The sequence below is a fragment of the Dermacentor albipictus genome, chromosome 9 (assembly GCF_038994185.2).
Source record: "Dermacentor albipictus isolate Rhodes 1998 colony chromosome 9, USDA_Dalb.pri_finalv2, whole genome shotgun sequence".
NCBI classification, from domain to species: Eukaryota; Metazoa; Arthropoda; class Arachnida; order Ixodida; family Ixodidae; genus Dermacentor; species Dermacentor albipictus.
This window is the reverse complement of record NC_091829.1, coordinates 41,402,035-41,419,601: the sequence shown is the minus strand read 5'-3', so window position 1 is coordinate 41,419,601 and position 17,567 is coordinate 41,402,035.

The window sequence follows — 17,567 nt, the reverse complement described above, 5'->3', positions numbered from 1 at the left end:
AGATCATTCTGCCCCTCAAGTCCCCTTTTTCAGACAATTATTTAAGCGATCAAAAAACGAATTTGCGCAAATTAGTTTCCCCGTTAGGAGCAGAACACATTAGCCCTTTAAAATATTCGCGCCATTGTGTTCTATCGCTATTCCTAACAGCTCAGATTCAACGCATAGATGAATCCCACCCGAAAGTCACTTTCTGAGAAAATTATTTACTCGACTAACAAACGAATTTCCCCAAATATTTTTCCACGTAAAAAGGGGAACCTTCTAGCCCTTTAGAATATTAACGCGACCTCTTTATCACTTTCGCTAACCGCACCGAATCAACGCATAGATCATTCTCACCCTCAAGTCCCCCTTTTCAGACAATTAGGTAAGCGATTAATAAACGAATTTGCGCAAATTAGTTTCCCCGTTAGAAGCAGAACGGGTTAGCCCTTTAGAATATTAGCGCCACTGTGTTCTATCGCTTTTCTTAACAGCTCAGATTCAACGCATAGATCAATCCCACCCGAAAGTCACTTTCTGAGAAAATTATTTACTCGACTAACAAACGAATTTCCACATATAATTTGACACGTAAAAAGGAGAAGCCTCTATCCCTTTAGAATATTAACTCGGCCTCTTTCGTTTTTCCTAACAGCGCCGAATCAACGCATAGATCATTTCCACCCTCAAGTCACTTTTTCAGACATTTACGCGATGAATAAACGAATTTGCGAAAATTAGTTTCCCCGTTAGAAGCAGAACGCATTAGCCCGTTGGAATATTAGCGCCACTGTGTTCTATCCCTTTTCCTAAGAGCTCAGATTCAACGCACAGATCATTTCCAACTGGAAGTGACTTTTTCTGACAATTATTGACGCAATGAATAAACGAATTTGCGCTAATTATTTGCCATATTAAAAGCAGAAGCCTCTGGCCCTTTCGAATATTAGCATTACCGCGTTCTATCGCTTTTCCTAACAGCTCAGATTCAACGCATAGATCATTCCTACCTGAAAGTCCCTTTCTGAGAAGTATTTAGGCGATGAATAATCAAATTTCCCCAAATTGTTTCTTATTTTAAAAGTAGAATTCTCTACCCTTTATAACATTGGCGCCACCGTGTTTTATCACTTTCCCTAAATGCTCAGATTCAATGCATATATCATTGCCACCTGAAAGTAACTTTCTGAGACAATTAATTACGCGATGAATAAACGAATTTCGGCAATTTTTTTGCCACGTTAAAAGTAGAAGCCCCCACACTTTATAATATTTGCGCCACCTGTTTTATCACTTTTTCTAACAGCTCAGATTGAATACATATATCATTCCCACCTGAAAGTAACTTTCGGAGACAATTATTTACGCGATGAATAAACGGATTTCCGCAAATTATTTGCCATGGTAAATGTAGAAGCTTCTAGCCCTTCAGAATTAAGGTGCCATCGTGTTTTATCGTTTTCCTCTCAGCTCAGTTTGAATGCATATTTCATTCCTCCACCAAATGCACTTTTCCAGACAATTGCTTACGCGATGAATAAACGTATTTGCATAAATTTGTTTCCACGTTAAAAGTAGTAGCCTATAGCCTTTTAGTATATTCGCGCCACGATGTTTTATCACTACCCGCAACAGCTCAGATTCAACGCATATATTATTCAGCCTGGCAATGCACTTTTTTTACAATGATTTACGCGAGGAATAAACGAACTTGAGTAAATTTTTTCCCCGGTAAAACAGGAATTTGTAGCCCATTAGAATATGCGCTCCACCGCGTTGTTTCACTTTTCTGAACAGCTGATAGTCAACGCATGGATGATTCCTGCTGTAAATCAACGTAGGCTGAATAATTTATGCTAACTAACGAAAGGTGAACGATAAAACTAATGAACGATTGTACCCATGAACTGTTGACTTAACGAATGATCGAACCAACATTTCGTTTGCCGATGCCGAACACTGAAATTTGACGAAAACAGTCGATACAAAGACTGCAGCCATTTTGCAGTCTTTTACGTGTAAGAACCACGATATGATTATGCGACAAGGTCTATTGTCAAACTTCTGATTAATGCCGACCAGCTAAGGTTCTTTACGGTGAACTCTGCTCAGAAAGTGGCGTATTTGCACTTACCCCCAACGAAATCCAGCCATGGCCGCTGAAATTTGATCACGAGCTCTCGGGCTTAGGCACACGACGCCAAAGCCGCTACGCCACGATGGCGGTTTATTCGAATCAAGAGCCACGGTAACGTCCTACGTAGACGAGCAGCCGTCGTATTCACTTTATGTTGACTTCAAATGAGAAGAACGAATTTCGTTCGGACAGTATGAGCTAAGGCTATTCCTTAGAACAGTTAAGCACTTGTACACTGAACCAGATTAACATTGTCAAAATGTCAGCCAGCGCGAAAGGAATCTGAGATATATGTGCTGGCTGAATCGCGCGTTCTTACGGAGAATGGCCGTGTTGAAATAGAAAGAAATAGCCATACTGAAACATCGCAAAAAGATTGATGCCAATATAGGTGCTGAAGTCGAGGACGTTGACCTATCGCCTCGCCCAACTTGCTGTTTATTAAAGAATTTATGATAGCGCGCGCGTGACCTTCTGATCAGCAGCAAACCAGGTCGCTAGAGGAGCTGGCCACCAGGCTCGTATGGTGGACAGCGACCTAGCAGGTAGCTAGAACATCTACCAATCAGTACCTATAGGGTGGGCATCGACGTAGCAGGTTGCAACCACAGTTGTTGATCAGGATGGTAGATTGAGCAGCAATATACCAGGTTACCGGAACAGCTGGCTTCCAGGTCTGCAGGGTGGGCAGCATGATACCACTTCGCTAGAACGGGAGGTCACCAGATCCGCAAAGCGGGCAGCGAGACACCAGGCTGATGGACGAGCTGACCACCAGGTCCATAGGGCGGGCAGCAAGATAACAGTGCACTGGAACTGCTGGCCACCGGACCCGCAGGCGAGGGACTAAGACACCAGGCCACTAGAACCCAGTAACCCTAGTTAGCGTGAAGAAAAGTTCGTTCATGAGCGCCACATATCTAAAGGCACATATGCAGTCACCCAAGATAGCGTGAATAAGTTCATTACAGAGCGGCACACACTGTCACAAACTGAGTGACACAAGTTGGTCTGAAGGTTGGTCGCGAATCCTGTTCATTTAGCGCATCTTCCCGGTGTCCTACACATCAGTCTGTGGACTACTCGCTGACCCAAGGTTGAGTTAAAGAAGTCAGATAAGGATTAACAAGGTAAAAGACAGACAGACAAATCTATCACGAACAGAGTGAAGCTTCAGAAGGGCTTACGCGTGAGCTAGTTGGTACGGGTCATTCATTTTATACAGCGCAAAGCAGGTAAGCACTCTTGCGTGCAATTACAGGCATAGACAAAGGTAAAACGGTAGCCTAGGCGAAAGCAAGCCGCGATATCGGGGTTGCCTACATACCCGATTATTGAGTCGAGCGCGACATTTATATACAGGGAAATGGCCGAAACTAAACAAAGGAACGAAGTCAGCAGAGTCGCTAATTTGGAAATGTTAACCCACCAACTAACCCAACCAGCAATTCTTTATAAAGAAATTGTGATAGAAAGAAACAACCTTTTTACTCATGCGAGTCTATACCGCAAGCCCGATCTTTTGATCGGCAGCAGACCATGTCGCCAGAATATCCGCCAGTCCCACAGGACAGGCAACAACAAACCAGGCTGCCTGCCAGGACTGCCATCCAATTGGTTCGCAAGGCGGGCAACAAGATACCAGACCGCTAAAAGACCTGGGTACCAGGCGAGCAGAGCGGGCAGCATGTTACCAGGTAGCTAGAGCAGCTGGCCACCAGGTCCACAGCATGGGCAGTCACCAGGCCTCCAGAACAGAGGATCACCAAGTCCGCGGTGCGGGCACCAAGACACCAGGCCTATTGAAGAGCTGACCAGCTGGCCCACAGGCTGGGCATCGAGATGGCTGTGCTCAATAACTACTGGCTACCAGGTCACCAGGCCGCTAGAACAGCCCAGTGTTCATTGTTGGAGCTAAGAAAACTCATTCAAGGGCGTCGTATACCCAGCGGAACATGCACAGTGACTCAAGATTGAGTTCATTGACGTGTGGCATATAAAGGTCTGCAACTCAGGGATGCAGGTTGGTCTGAAAATTGGTAACGAAACCTGTTCCCTCACACAGCAGCTCGACGTTCTACACTCTAGACTTTGGACTACTCCATGAACCATATTGGCGTGAAACATGCAAAATACAGATTAAGAAACTAACAAACATACCGCGAACTAGGTGAAGTTTCCAAACATACAACCCACACTGATTGCAAGTTACAACTTTAACACACCGCAGTTCACAGAACTAATGTCGTTGTAGGCAGCGTTGTTCCGTTATCTTATGCTATCAGTATTTAGTCAGTCGGCTCAATAAGTTCTGACTCGTTACCTGAAAACGAACACGGGACCAACTCAGTCACTTCTTAGTTTTTGTGTTCTCGTTTGAAAATGTGCGGGTTCGATTAATACAACGGCCAATGGCAAGCACGCATAGCAGTTTTATAACTTCGAACTGGTTTGCGTCTCCATCGACGTAATGTGCTTAATTTTGCTGCATATCTAAGTTATGGTGTATGTTCCAAAACAACTCGGGGATTTCAGGGACGTCTTAAAGGGAAGCTCCAGACTAATTTTTACAAACGGTATTAGAATATACGACAGCAAAGCGAAGTACATCGAGAAGACACGTATTTGCGGGGGTGCTGGAGTGAAAACAGCCACTGAAGTAGCGCACACGAATCATGTCTGAGAATAGAAAGTTTATTGGGAAGTTGAGTCAAATGCATACTATGAACAGCGCACATGATTTCACGCTAATTTTCAATGAACATTTAATTGTGAGGCAACGCACTTCTGCCCCTTGTGCCGTGTTCCTCAAGCGATGCTTCACTGGGTCATCTCAAGTTTACCCAGTTAGTATTTTTTTATCATAAGATTAGTCAGGTAACTGTGACTGCGCTAATTATGCGTTTTTTTCATTGTTACAGCGTCTTGTTCATGCTACCGTGCTAAGCGTTATTAGAATCATTGGCGTCCTCGAGTTGGTGTTGGCGTTCTCGAGTGCGTGAAGTTGTTTTTTACGAAATTACCTTTGCCGAGTGAAATTCGATGGAAAGATTAGGCCAAGAAGTCCCGTGTTCGATGCGCTCGTAGAGTCGGCCATCGTGCTGCCTCCCACGCTGGTCCCGGTGACGATGCAGGAGTGGCCAGCATCATCTTTGCTTTCCAGATGGGTCCACGACACAATCAGGACGATCTCGTGCTGTTCGTTCACGGGACCAATGAAATAAATAAAGAAAAAGAAAACGTTGCACACGCATGTGAGGACCACAAATACTAAGATGGGGCACAGGAAATCATGAGGTTCTATTCTGTACAACATCAAACGCCAAAGTGATCTGTCGAAAAATTTTAGTCAACTTGCTTGGGTACTCCAAGAAATAACTCAATATGCCATCAGTGTTTTTTCGTTCTTTTTTTTTTGTGATGCAGAGAAAGACTTCGCTACTTCTAGTGACGTTTACTTCGCGCATGACTGCATCAGCTGTAACCTAGAGACGAAAGGACAAGACAAATTTCCCTGCTTGTGTCCGCCATTGGTAGTATGTTTTTACATTTGTTTTCACCTTGCAAATTTAGGGATGTATTCTGGAGCGACCGCTTATGTAGATAGCTTCACTTTCGCGAGACTCGCCCCCGGATTCAATCAAGTATACAGCCGACAACACTCCTGCCACTGCGCGTAGAGAGGCAAAAGCAGATACGTTGTCTCATTAGAGCAAAAAAAAGCAAAACGCCGGAACTCGCACCGTAATAGGTTGTGTAGAAGGGCCTAGGCCCTAATTTCGCAAAGGCGACGATACCACCACTCCTCACGGGAGACAACCGGAGCCATGCGATCCAACACATCACACACCGAACCACTGTAGTCATTTACCTCAAGTATCTCTCTCTCACCTTATCTGATTATGAACATACAAGATTCGGGCAAGTTAACTTTAGACAATGGCTTTGCACCTGGAAGCTGGACGCCAACATAATATTGTTCTGACATTTCACTTATGCTTATTCTACTTTGCCTAATGCAGCTCGCAGATTTGCCTACGTGATCCCCGATTTCCGAACTTCAGATTTCACCTTCCGCCCATGCCTCGTAAGGTCTGCGGTACTTGCGATCAGTTTTGTTAAAAGGATCAATTCTCGGTTATAACGCTACGAGATTATTAGTGCTGAAGTTATCACGTGTATATAATTGCGCTATGCAATTCTTTTTCAATTATGGGAATTCGTAAGTAACGTAATGTATGACACTATTGTTTAGCTGAGCCGACCGAGTGAGACGAAGGTTGAATATCACTGTGCATTAAGGAAATGTTTGATAGCCTAAGTGACGTTGATCACGGCAAATAAATTTACAGAAAGTAAGATCAGTTGGATCTCATACGGTACGCATTACGAAATCATAACCGAGAGCTTACCGCTATCCTTGAAAAGGGTATGGGCACCAATATACGCAGCAGGCACTTGTGGATCATACACACAAGCTTGAGAAGAAAAATGTTAGGAATATTGTTCAGAGACACGAAAACTGCGATGTGGATTAGTTAGCAAACATCGCGTAGGTAATATTCTAGCAAACATTAAGAGCAAAAGATGGACCTGGACGGTTCATGTAATGCATAGGGAAGATGGCGGGAGGGGCATTAGAGTTTACAGAATGAGCGCCAAGGGAAGAGAAGCGAAGTCGAGAACGGCAGGAAATTAGGGGGTGCGATAAAATTATAAAGTTGACAGACTTAAATGCAATCAGCTGGCGCAAGTCCAAGGTTATGAAAATCTCCTGGCAAGAACATAAACAGACTGATGGTGAAGACTGCAATATTTTTTTCATGCGTATGGCTGCGGTTATGCAAGTTTTTCTTATGTTGCAGTATAGCTTCGCTAACATTTATTGTTACTTTGCATTTGGATCCGTTTGCTTGCTTATTTTATGTCAACACCTTAGTCAATGCGCCATACAGGAGACTGTAAAGTATGATAAATAAATAAATAAACAAATAAATGAATAAATAAATAAATATGTATTACACCGTTCACAAACTATGCTGCAATTCAAACGCTAAATCAGGTAGCCACACACTGTCAAACATCTACGAAGCGATGTCAGGTGGTCAAAAATTTTTTTATGCTCCTCCGGGGAAACATGCACATAAAATGTGGGTGCACACATATTTATTACACATGTATAGTTATATTAAGTATTCCGTACCACATACAAATTCGGGAGGTTGGGCCAAGAATATTGACACGCCCAGTGGCTCACACTAAATGTCATATAATCAATAAAGTTCGCTAAACAATCAATGGAAAATATAGCGCCAATCATTACGACGTCTGTGCGCTTCAGAGATATTTGAGCGCAGGTTTTAGACGTTAAGGTTTCTTGTAGGAATTTACAATTTTTCACTGCATATAACAGAGGTGCGCCCTAGGACCACCGTACCGATCAGCATACAGAGGTTACATAAGCCTGTTTGCTGGCACTTACACTCGACACAGGGAGTGAGCATTCTTACGTTTTACAGAATTTCTAAAGATCACTTGTGGTAGATGGCTTAGTTGCATTCCTCTATCTGAAATATTTGATGCGGCGGACAATAATTTCACAATAAAACCGAGATACAGTCAACTAATCGACGAACATTTACGAGTTAACCTAATTACTTTAAGGCACACGTTGCGATTTACGAATTCTAACCAGTTAGTTTGCAAGGCATATGCACTAGAAACGAAACTGGAGAATGGCAGGGATTTCATCACCTGCCACCGGTGATCTTTTTTAGTTTTGTATAACAAGAATGATCGCCCGGTATTAGTCTCGCATACACATATCCATAAATATATCCGCCAAGGTACCCACCGACTCGGCAGCAGCAAACACACCACACTCGGGCGAGCTAGCGCAAGCTGGAAATGTGAATACCAAAGCTGCTCCTATAACACTGCCTCGGTTATGGTTACGCTATCATCTGCTCTGCGGGTCGCCGCCTACCTGCCCACTTATCTCGCACCCTAATAACAGCGTGCGAGTGTCTGGCCTGTGTGCGAGAGAGTGACAATCAGAAGACTATGGTACGACTACGTCCACACAACGTCAAGTACGAAAAACGGCGCTGAAGCATGACAAAAATGACGACGCCATGGTGACAGCGACAGCACTGCGATGCCACAAGGACGAACACTGCAAGACTACAGCGCGGCCGACGCGATCATCACAACAGCGACGAAGCATTGCTATAGCGTCAGCATGACGGCGATTACAACCACTTCGGGGATTTGAAGAAGACAGCCCAGTAACGGTTATAATGAGACACGGAAACGATGACGATAACAGCATGACCCCAATGACAGAGAAGACGACGACCCCAACATGCTGAGCGGGACAGCCACCAGATTACAAAGCGACGACAACATGATGCCTATGCGACGGTGGTTATGACTTCGGTCGCAGAACTGCTTAACTGCTGTGGCAGGAGCAAAGTGCAGAAATCATCGGCGTTGATTATCAGCGCATAAATAGCCCGAACTAAAAATATAACGAATGACTGAAGGAGCGAACTAACGAGAGTGAAGGAGCAAACTAACGAAAGACTTAAGGAGTCAACGAACGAAAGACAAGGAATGAACGAACGAAACACTGCAGGAGCGAACAAAAGAACGAACTATTTATGGAATGAATGATTGAAAAAGCGAACGAACGAACGTTTTCTTCGTCGAATCCGAACATGGATCATAGGCCACCGAACAACGACCAAACGGTTGAAAGCGGAAAGAAAGCTATTCGCCTAAAAATTGCAACCAGAACCATTCTACAGTGCACACTGCACTGTCACCACCACGGCTGTTAAGCATCATCGCCAATGACAGCGTATGCGCTATTCTTGCTTATAGTAGCCATTTTTTCCCTCCTACAGCATTTTAGTCATGCCACCGACGACGTAGTCATCACTCCGTCATCACGTCAACGTCGTCGTGTCGCAATCTTCTCGTCGTGCTCAGAATATCGCTGTCGCCTATTAGTAGTAGTGGTAATATTATATTATTAATATTACTATTCTTATATTATTATGGGTTGTGAACAGAGTAAGAAAATAACTCTCAGTATGAAGCGACTAAGAAGTGAAAATGAAGCTACAGGCGTGAATATAAGAAAGGTCCATATTGCGCACAAATGAATGTTGCAAAGGTCGTCCGCAAAGAATTAAGGCATGGGCTGAAACAAAATGTTATGCGATACACTGGCCTCACCAGTAAAGCAGCATGACCACGTAACCTCGATCGTTCTAAATTTTTTCTAGTGCTTTGACCAACGGCGGAGAATCTCTTCTTTCCCATGACGATGCGATCGCTTTTCAGATATTAAGAGGCCTAAGGACGTAGCTTATACAGCAGTGGATACATGGCCCTCCGGGACCACCTACGCAAAGCTGCCAAACCGCGCTTTCTCAATATCACAAGTGTCTCTAATATGTCCCGTGTACATCTCAATACGAATGTGTCCCTACGTCTCAATGCATACTACTGTCATTACCATTCCTCCCTCAAAAAGCAACACACATCGTACTTGTACACGTGAAATCAATACACAGGCATTAACACAGTGCACCCACGTGGTTTGGTGTTTGCATTTCGGAATAGCTTGCGAACGCTGTGATGCACCAATATACGTATTATAGGATGTGAACCTTATGCATAAACATTGCCTGACTTCACTCGGTGCACGAATAAAATTAAACGCTGCCGTTAGTTATATAGCGTTTAATAAATAAGCTTTGCTTCAAACAGATTTCAAAATGAGCACTGAAGATTAATATTTTTTGTTTTGCACGACTTTTATGTTTTTGGGGTATTACCGATTCGAAATTTTTTTCCATCGATGGTGCCACGAAAGCAATCAGTAAGAAGGCGAAAGGTCGAAAGACGTATAGCTGCCCACCGTATTCTTTTAATATACTGTCAGAAAGTTTGAAATTGCGTTTCGTAACACGGAACGAACAGGTTACTTTTTCTACGCGTCAACATCAAATTCAGCGACGTGCTGCACTGAACAAGAAGCTGCAGTGCATTTGACTATCCATTGATACGCCTACTTCACAGGTACCAAAAATGAAGCGCTTACAGCAAAAAGCAGCGTAATAGAACTTCGCATATAGTGGTTACACAAAAGGTTTGTTGAGCGTAATTACATCAAAACAGTTGCAGGCATTGCGCTCATCTCGTCCGCTGGGACACGAAACATGACGCGGCTACGAGTTCCCGAGCTGCGTGAACCAAGCCCAATATTCCAATTCAAATTTACGTGCAAAATCCAAGATATGATTATGAGGCACGGCGTAGTGCCGGACTCCGGTTTAATTTCGACCACCCGGGGGTTTTCTAACGAACACTCAATGCTCACCACACAGGTATTCGATGATGCTGATCTACGAACTCGTCCAACTTGACGTTTTTGTAAAGAAATTATGATAGAAATAAACAGACTTTTGCCTCATGTGAATCCTTAAGGCACGTGCATTCTTATGATAAGCGGTAGATCAGGCCGCTAGAACAACTGATCACTAAACCGGCGGGGTGGATAGAGAGATACCAGGTCTTTACAACAGCTGGCCATTACGCCCGTAGAATTGACAGCAAGATACCACTTCGCAAGAACGGGTGGCACAAGGTTGACGGCAAGACACCAGGCTGATAGAAGAGCTGGCCACTGAGTCCGCTGTACGGGCAGCAATACACAAGTAGGCAAGAACTGCTCGTCACCAGGTCTGCAGGGCGGGAACCAAGACACCAGGCCACTTGAGCACCCCAGTCGCCCTAGTTGGCGTAAACAAAAATTATTGAAGAGCGGCGCATACGTAAAGGAATATGGACGCTGACTAAAGATAACAAACAAATTGATTTAGCCTATAATAGTATAGTTCTATGTGAAGCTCAAATACCACCCATCCATCAATGCCCCTGCAAAGGATGTTTACAGATACTAGGTTAACTGATTAATAAACAAATTTGCGCAAGTAAATTATAGGGGAAAGAACATCAGCCTATAATAGTGCAGTTCCATGTGAAGCTCAAATTCCACCCATCCATCACTGCTCCTGGAAAGCATGTTTAAAGATACTAGCTTAACTGAATAATAAATGGATTTGCGCAATTATAGGGGAAAGAACATTAGTCTATAATAGTATAGTTCTATGTGAAGCTCAAATACCAACCACCCATCACTTCCCCTGCAAAGAACGTTTACAGATGCTAGCTTAACTGATTAATAAACGGATTTGCGCAATTACAGGAGAAAGAACATCAGCCTATAATAGTACAGTTCTATGTGAAGCTCAAATTCCACCCATCCACTCTGCCCCTGCAAGGCATGTTTACAGATCCTAGCTTTACTGATTAATAAACGAATTTGCGCAAGTAAATTATAGGGGAAAGAACATTAGCTTAAAATAGTATAGTTCTATGTGAAGCTGAAATACCAACCATCCATCATTCCCCCTGCAAACCACGTTTACAGATACTAGCTTAACTGATTAATATACGGATTTGCGCAATTATAGGGGAAAGAACATCAGCCTATAATAGTAGAGTTCTATGTGAAGCTCAAATTCCACCCATCCATCACTGCCCCTGCAAAGCATGTTTACAGATACTAGCTTTACTGATTAATAAACGAATTTGCGCAAGTAAACTATACGGGAAAGAACATTAGCCTATAATAGTATAGTTCTATGTGAAGCTCAAATACCACCCATCCATCACTGCCCCTGCAAAGCATGTTTACAGATACTAGCTTAACTGATTAATAAACGGATTTGCGCAATTATAGGGGAAAGAACATCAGCCAATAATAGTATAGTTCTATGTGAAGCTAAAATACCACCCATCCATCACTGCCCCTGCAAAGCGTGTTTACAGATACCAGCTTAACTGATTATTAACAAATTTGCGCAAGTAAATTATAGGGGAAAGAACATTAGCTCATAATAGTATAGTTCTATGTGAAGCTCAAATTCCACCCATCCATCACTTATCCTTCAAAGCACGTTTACAGATACTAGCTTGACTGATTAATAAACGGATGTGCGCAATTATAGGGGAAAGAACATCAGCCAATAATAGTATAGTTCTATGTGAAGCTCAAATACCACCCATCCATCACTTCCCCTGCAAAGCATGCTTACAGATAGTAGCTTAACTGATTAATAAACGAATTTGCGCAAGTAAATTATAGCGGAAAGAACATCAGCCTATAATAGCATAGTTACATGTGAAGCTCAAATACCACCCACCATCACTTCCCCTGTAAATGCACGTTTACAGATACTTACTTGAATAATAAACGAATGTGCGCCATAACTGCCCACAATAGTATAGTTCTATGTGAAGCACAAATTCGACCTATTCATGACTCCCTCTGCAATTCGTTAGAGACACTAACTTGATTCATAAACAAGTTTGCGTAAATAACTTATATTGAAACAAAAATACATTAGCCTATACGGGTATGTAAGGACCTCAGCTCAGTCGAGTTAGCTCAGTGTTATGTGAAGCTCAAATTCGACCCAGCCATCACTTCCCCTGCAAATGACCGCTTAGGGACACTAACTTACTTGATTAATGAACGAATTTCCGTAAATAAGTTATAATGGAAGAAATCCTCAGCCTATAATAGTGTAGTTCTATGTGAAGCTCAAATTCCCCCCATGCATGAATCACCCCGCAAAGCATGTTCACAGATACTTACTTTATTGATAAGGGAACTTGCGCAAATATATTATAGCGGACAAAAACGCCAGCCTACGATAGTATGGTTCTATGTGAAGATCAAGTTCGACCCATCCATCACTCCCCCTGCAAATGCTTACACACACTAACTTGATTCATAAACGAATTTGCGCAAATAACTTATAGCGAAAAAAAAAACATCAGCTATGTTAGAACCTCAGCTCAATTGTGTTAGCGCAGTCCTTTGTGAAGCTCAAATTTGGGAGACTGTGGTCATATGCCGCCAACTGTGTTGGCAAATATGCAAAGAAAGCTGACCACCTCGCTGGATCACAGACGCAGATGAGGCTACGGCTGTGATTAAACGAACAAATCACGTTGCACCAGCTTTACAAAAAGCCTCCACGTCATCAGACTTTTATATCTTAATGGGATTCATAGCAGCCATCTTCCTTCTTCCTTACTCCAGTAGCGATCACATCACTGGCCGCATGCTGTACCACGGCAAGCGACGGGACCTGCTACAGTACTTCTCCTACAGGGCCATACTTTGTCCGACTTTCAGGAAGCCCTCTGACTACAACTGAACGCCTACATTGCTTCCCGCTATTAAATTATGTGCCTCTGAAAACCACCGCCACTGAAAGCAAATGGCGCACCAGTCACAAGAAGTTTTTTCACCAACTTTGAACGAGCACGCTGGGCGCCTCCTATCCTTTGAGGACCGTCGTAACACCCACCGTAATTCCTCACATTAGCTATTTTGCTTGTATATGAATTTTGCTGAGGGTGTGTGAGTGCAATATGACAAAACTGAATCAAATACGAATCTAATAGTGTCCAAAGCGAAACGAATTGAATATCGAATACTTTTCGAATAGTTCTCGAACGAGGAACTGCCGGTCTCTCCGTGAATATAAAGAGGTCTTCACATCCCAGTATACTCGAAACAATACCGAAATTCCTGTGATTATAGTGCAAATTTCGAAGTAAAGCTTATTAAAAGCACAAATGATGGAATGGAAGCCGATAAGCAGTTTATTCGCACGTTTAGGACTGATTGATCAGTGCGAACTATAGCACTCTATATATAGCCCATTAGAACCTCGACACGATCATTTTCTCTCATTTCTCTGCAAAGCTGAATTTCTAAAGATACTTTACGCCCCGTGCAAGTGAACTTCTGCTGACACTAACCTAAACAATTGACAAACGAATAGGCGCACATTAGCTATCGCAAAAAAAAAACGCTAGACTATAGTCTGTTCGCATTTCAACTCATTGCTGTTCACTTATATCTCTGAAAAGCTCAAATTGGATGCATACAACACCACCTCAGCAAACGCATTTGCACTCAGGCTAACTTACATGACTGAAAAACCAATTTGTCCAAATGAGTTGTGGTTAAAAGGATCAGCCTATAGCCCATTAGAACCTCGACCCGATGCTTTTCTCTCGCTTCTCTGCAAAGCTGAATTTCTAAGGATACATTACGCCCCGTTCAAGTGAACATATGCTGATACTAACCTAAACGGTTGACAAACGAATAGGCACATATAAGCTATTGCACAAGAAGGAAAAACGTAGGCTATAGCCTGTTCGAATCTCATCTCATTGCTGTTCACTCATATCTCTCAAGAGCTGAAATCGGATGCATGCAACACTGCCTGAGCAAACGCATTTACACTCAGCTAATTTACATGGCTGAAAAACCAATCTGCCCAAATGAGTTGTGGTTAGAAGCATCAGCCTATAGCCCATTAGAACCTCGACACGATCCTTTTCAATCGCTTCTCTGCAAAGCTGAATTTCTAAGAATATATTACGACCCGTGCAAGTGAACTTATGCTGACATTAACCTAAACGATTGACAAACGAATAGGCGCACATTAGTTATCGCAAAAAAAAAAACGCTAGGCTATAGCCTGTTCGCATCGCAACACATTGCTGTTCACTTATATCTCTGAAAAGCTCAAATTGGATGCATACAACACCGCCTCAGCAAACGCATTTGCACTCAGGCTAACTTACATGACTGAAAAACCAATTTGTCCAAACGGGTTGTGGTTAAAAGTATCAGCCTATTGCCCATTAGAACCTCGACACGATCCTTTTCACTCGATTCTCTGCAAAGCAGAATTTCTAAGGATACATTACGGCCCGTGCAAGTGAACTTTGACGAACGATTGACAAACGAATAGTGGCATAATAGCTATCGCAAAAAAAAAAAACGCTAGGGTATAGCCTGTTCGCATCTCAACTCATTGCTGTTCACTTATATCTCTGAAAAGCTCAACTTGGATGCATGCAACACTGCCTGAGCAAACGCATTTACACTCAGCTAATTTACATGACTGAAAAACCAATTTGTCCAAATGAGTTGTGGTTAAAAGCATCAGCCTATAGCCCATTAGAACCTCGACACGATCCTTTTCAATCGCTTCTCTGCAAAGCTGAATTTCTAAGAATACATTACGACCCGTGCAAGTGAACTTATGCTGACATTACGCTAAACGATTGACAAACGAATAGGCGCACATTAGCTATCGCAAAAAAAAAAACGCTAGGCTATAGCCTGTTCGCATCTCAACTTATTGCTGTTCACTTATATCTCTGAAAAGCTCAAATTGGATGCATACAACACCGCCGCAGCAAACGCATTTGCACTCAGGCTAACTTACATGACTGAAAAACCAATTTGTCCAAACGGGTTGTGGTTAAAAGTATCAGCCTATTGCCCATTAGAACCTCGACACGATCCTTTTCACTCGATTCTCTGCAAAGCAGAATTTCTAAGGATACATTACGGCCCGTGCAAGTGAACTTTGACAAACGATTGACAAACGAATAGTGGCATAATAGCTATCGCAAAAAAAAAAACGCTAGGGTATAGCCTGTTCGCATCTCAACTCATTGCTGTTCACTTATATCTCTGACAAGCTCAACTTGGATGCATGCAACACTGCCTGAGCAAACGCATTTACACTCAGCTAATTTACATGACTGAAAAACCAATTTGTCCAAATGAGTTGTGGTTAAAAGCATCAGCCTATAGCCCATTAGAACCTCGACACGATCCTTTTCAATCGCTTCTCTGCAAAGCTGAATTTCTAAGAATACATTACGACCCGTGCAAGTGAACTTATGCTGACATTACCCTAAACGATTGACAAACGAATAGGCGCACATTAGCTATCGCAAAAAAAAAAAACGCTAGGCTATAGCCTGTTCGCATCTCAACTTATTGCTGTTCACTTATATCTCTGAAAAGCTCAAATTGGATGCATACAACACCGCCGCAGCAAACGCATTTGCACTCATGCTAAGTTACGTGAATGCAAAACCAATTTGTCCAAATGAGTTGTGGTTAAAAGCATCAGCCTATAGCCCATTAGAACCTCGACAGGATCCTTTTCTCTCGCTTCTCTGCAAAGCTGAATTTCTAAGGATACTTTACGTCCCATGGAAGTGAACATATGCTGACATTAACCTAAACGATTGACAAACGAATAGTGGCATATTAGCTATCGCAAAAAAAAAACCCTAGGCTATTGCCTGTTCGAATCTCAACTTATTGCTGTTCACTTATATCTCTGAAAAGCTCAAATCGCATGCATACAACACCGCCTCAGCAAACGCATTTGCACTCAGGCTAACTTACATGACTGAAAAACCAATTTGTCCAAAGGAGTTGTGGTTAAAACCATCAGCCCATAGCCCATTAGAACCTCGACACGATTCTTTTCTTTCGCTTCTCTGCAAAGCTGAATTTCTAAAAATACATTACGCCCCGTTCAAGTGAACATATGCTGATACTAACCTAAACGGTTGACAAACGAATAGGCACATATAAGCTATTGCACAAGAAGGAAAAACGCTAGGCTATAGCCTGTTCGAATCTCATCTCATTGCTGTGCACTCATATCTCTCAAAAGCTGAAATCGGATGCATGCAACACTGCCTGAGCAAACGCATTTACACTCAGCTAATTTACATGGCTGAAAAACCAATTTGCCCAAATGAGTTGTGGTTAGAAGCATCAGCCTATAGCCCATTAGATCCTCGACACGATCCTTTTCACTTGCTTCTCTGCAAAGCTGAATTTCTAAGGATATATTACGACCATGCAAGTGAACATATGCTGACATTAACCTCAACTATTGACAAACGAATAGTGGCATATTAGCTATCGCAAAAAAAAACCCCTAGGCTATAGCCTGTTCGAATCTCAACTCATTGCTGTTCACTTATATCTCTGAAAAGCTTAATTCGCATGCATACAACACCGCCTCAGCAAACGCATTTGCACTCAGGCTAACTTACATGACTGAAAAACCAATTTGTCCAAATGAGTTGTGGTTAAAAGCATCAGCCTATAGCCCATTAGAACCTCGACACGATCCTTTTCTCTCGCTTCTCTGCAAATCTGACTTTCTAATGATACATTACGTCCCGTGCAAGTGAACATATGCTGACATTAACCTAAACGATTGACAAACGAATAGTGGCATATTAGCTGTCGCAGAAAAAAAAACGCTAGGCTATAGCCTGTTCGAATCTCAACTCATTGCTGTTCACTCATATATCTGAAAAGCTCAAATTGGATGCATACAACACCGCCTCAGCAAACGCATTTGCACTCAGCCTAACTTACAAGACTGAAAAACCAATTTGTCCAAAGGAGTTGTGGTTAAAACCATCAGCCTATAGCCCATTAGAACCTCGACAC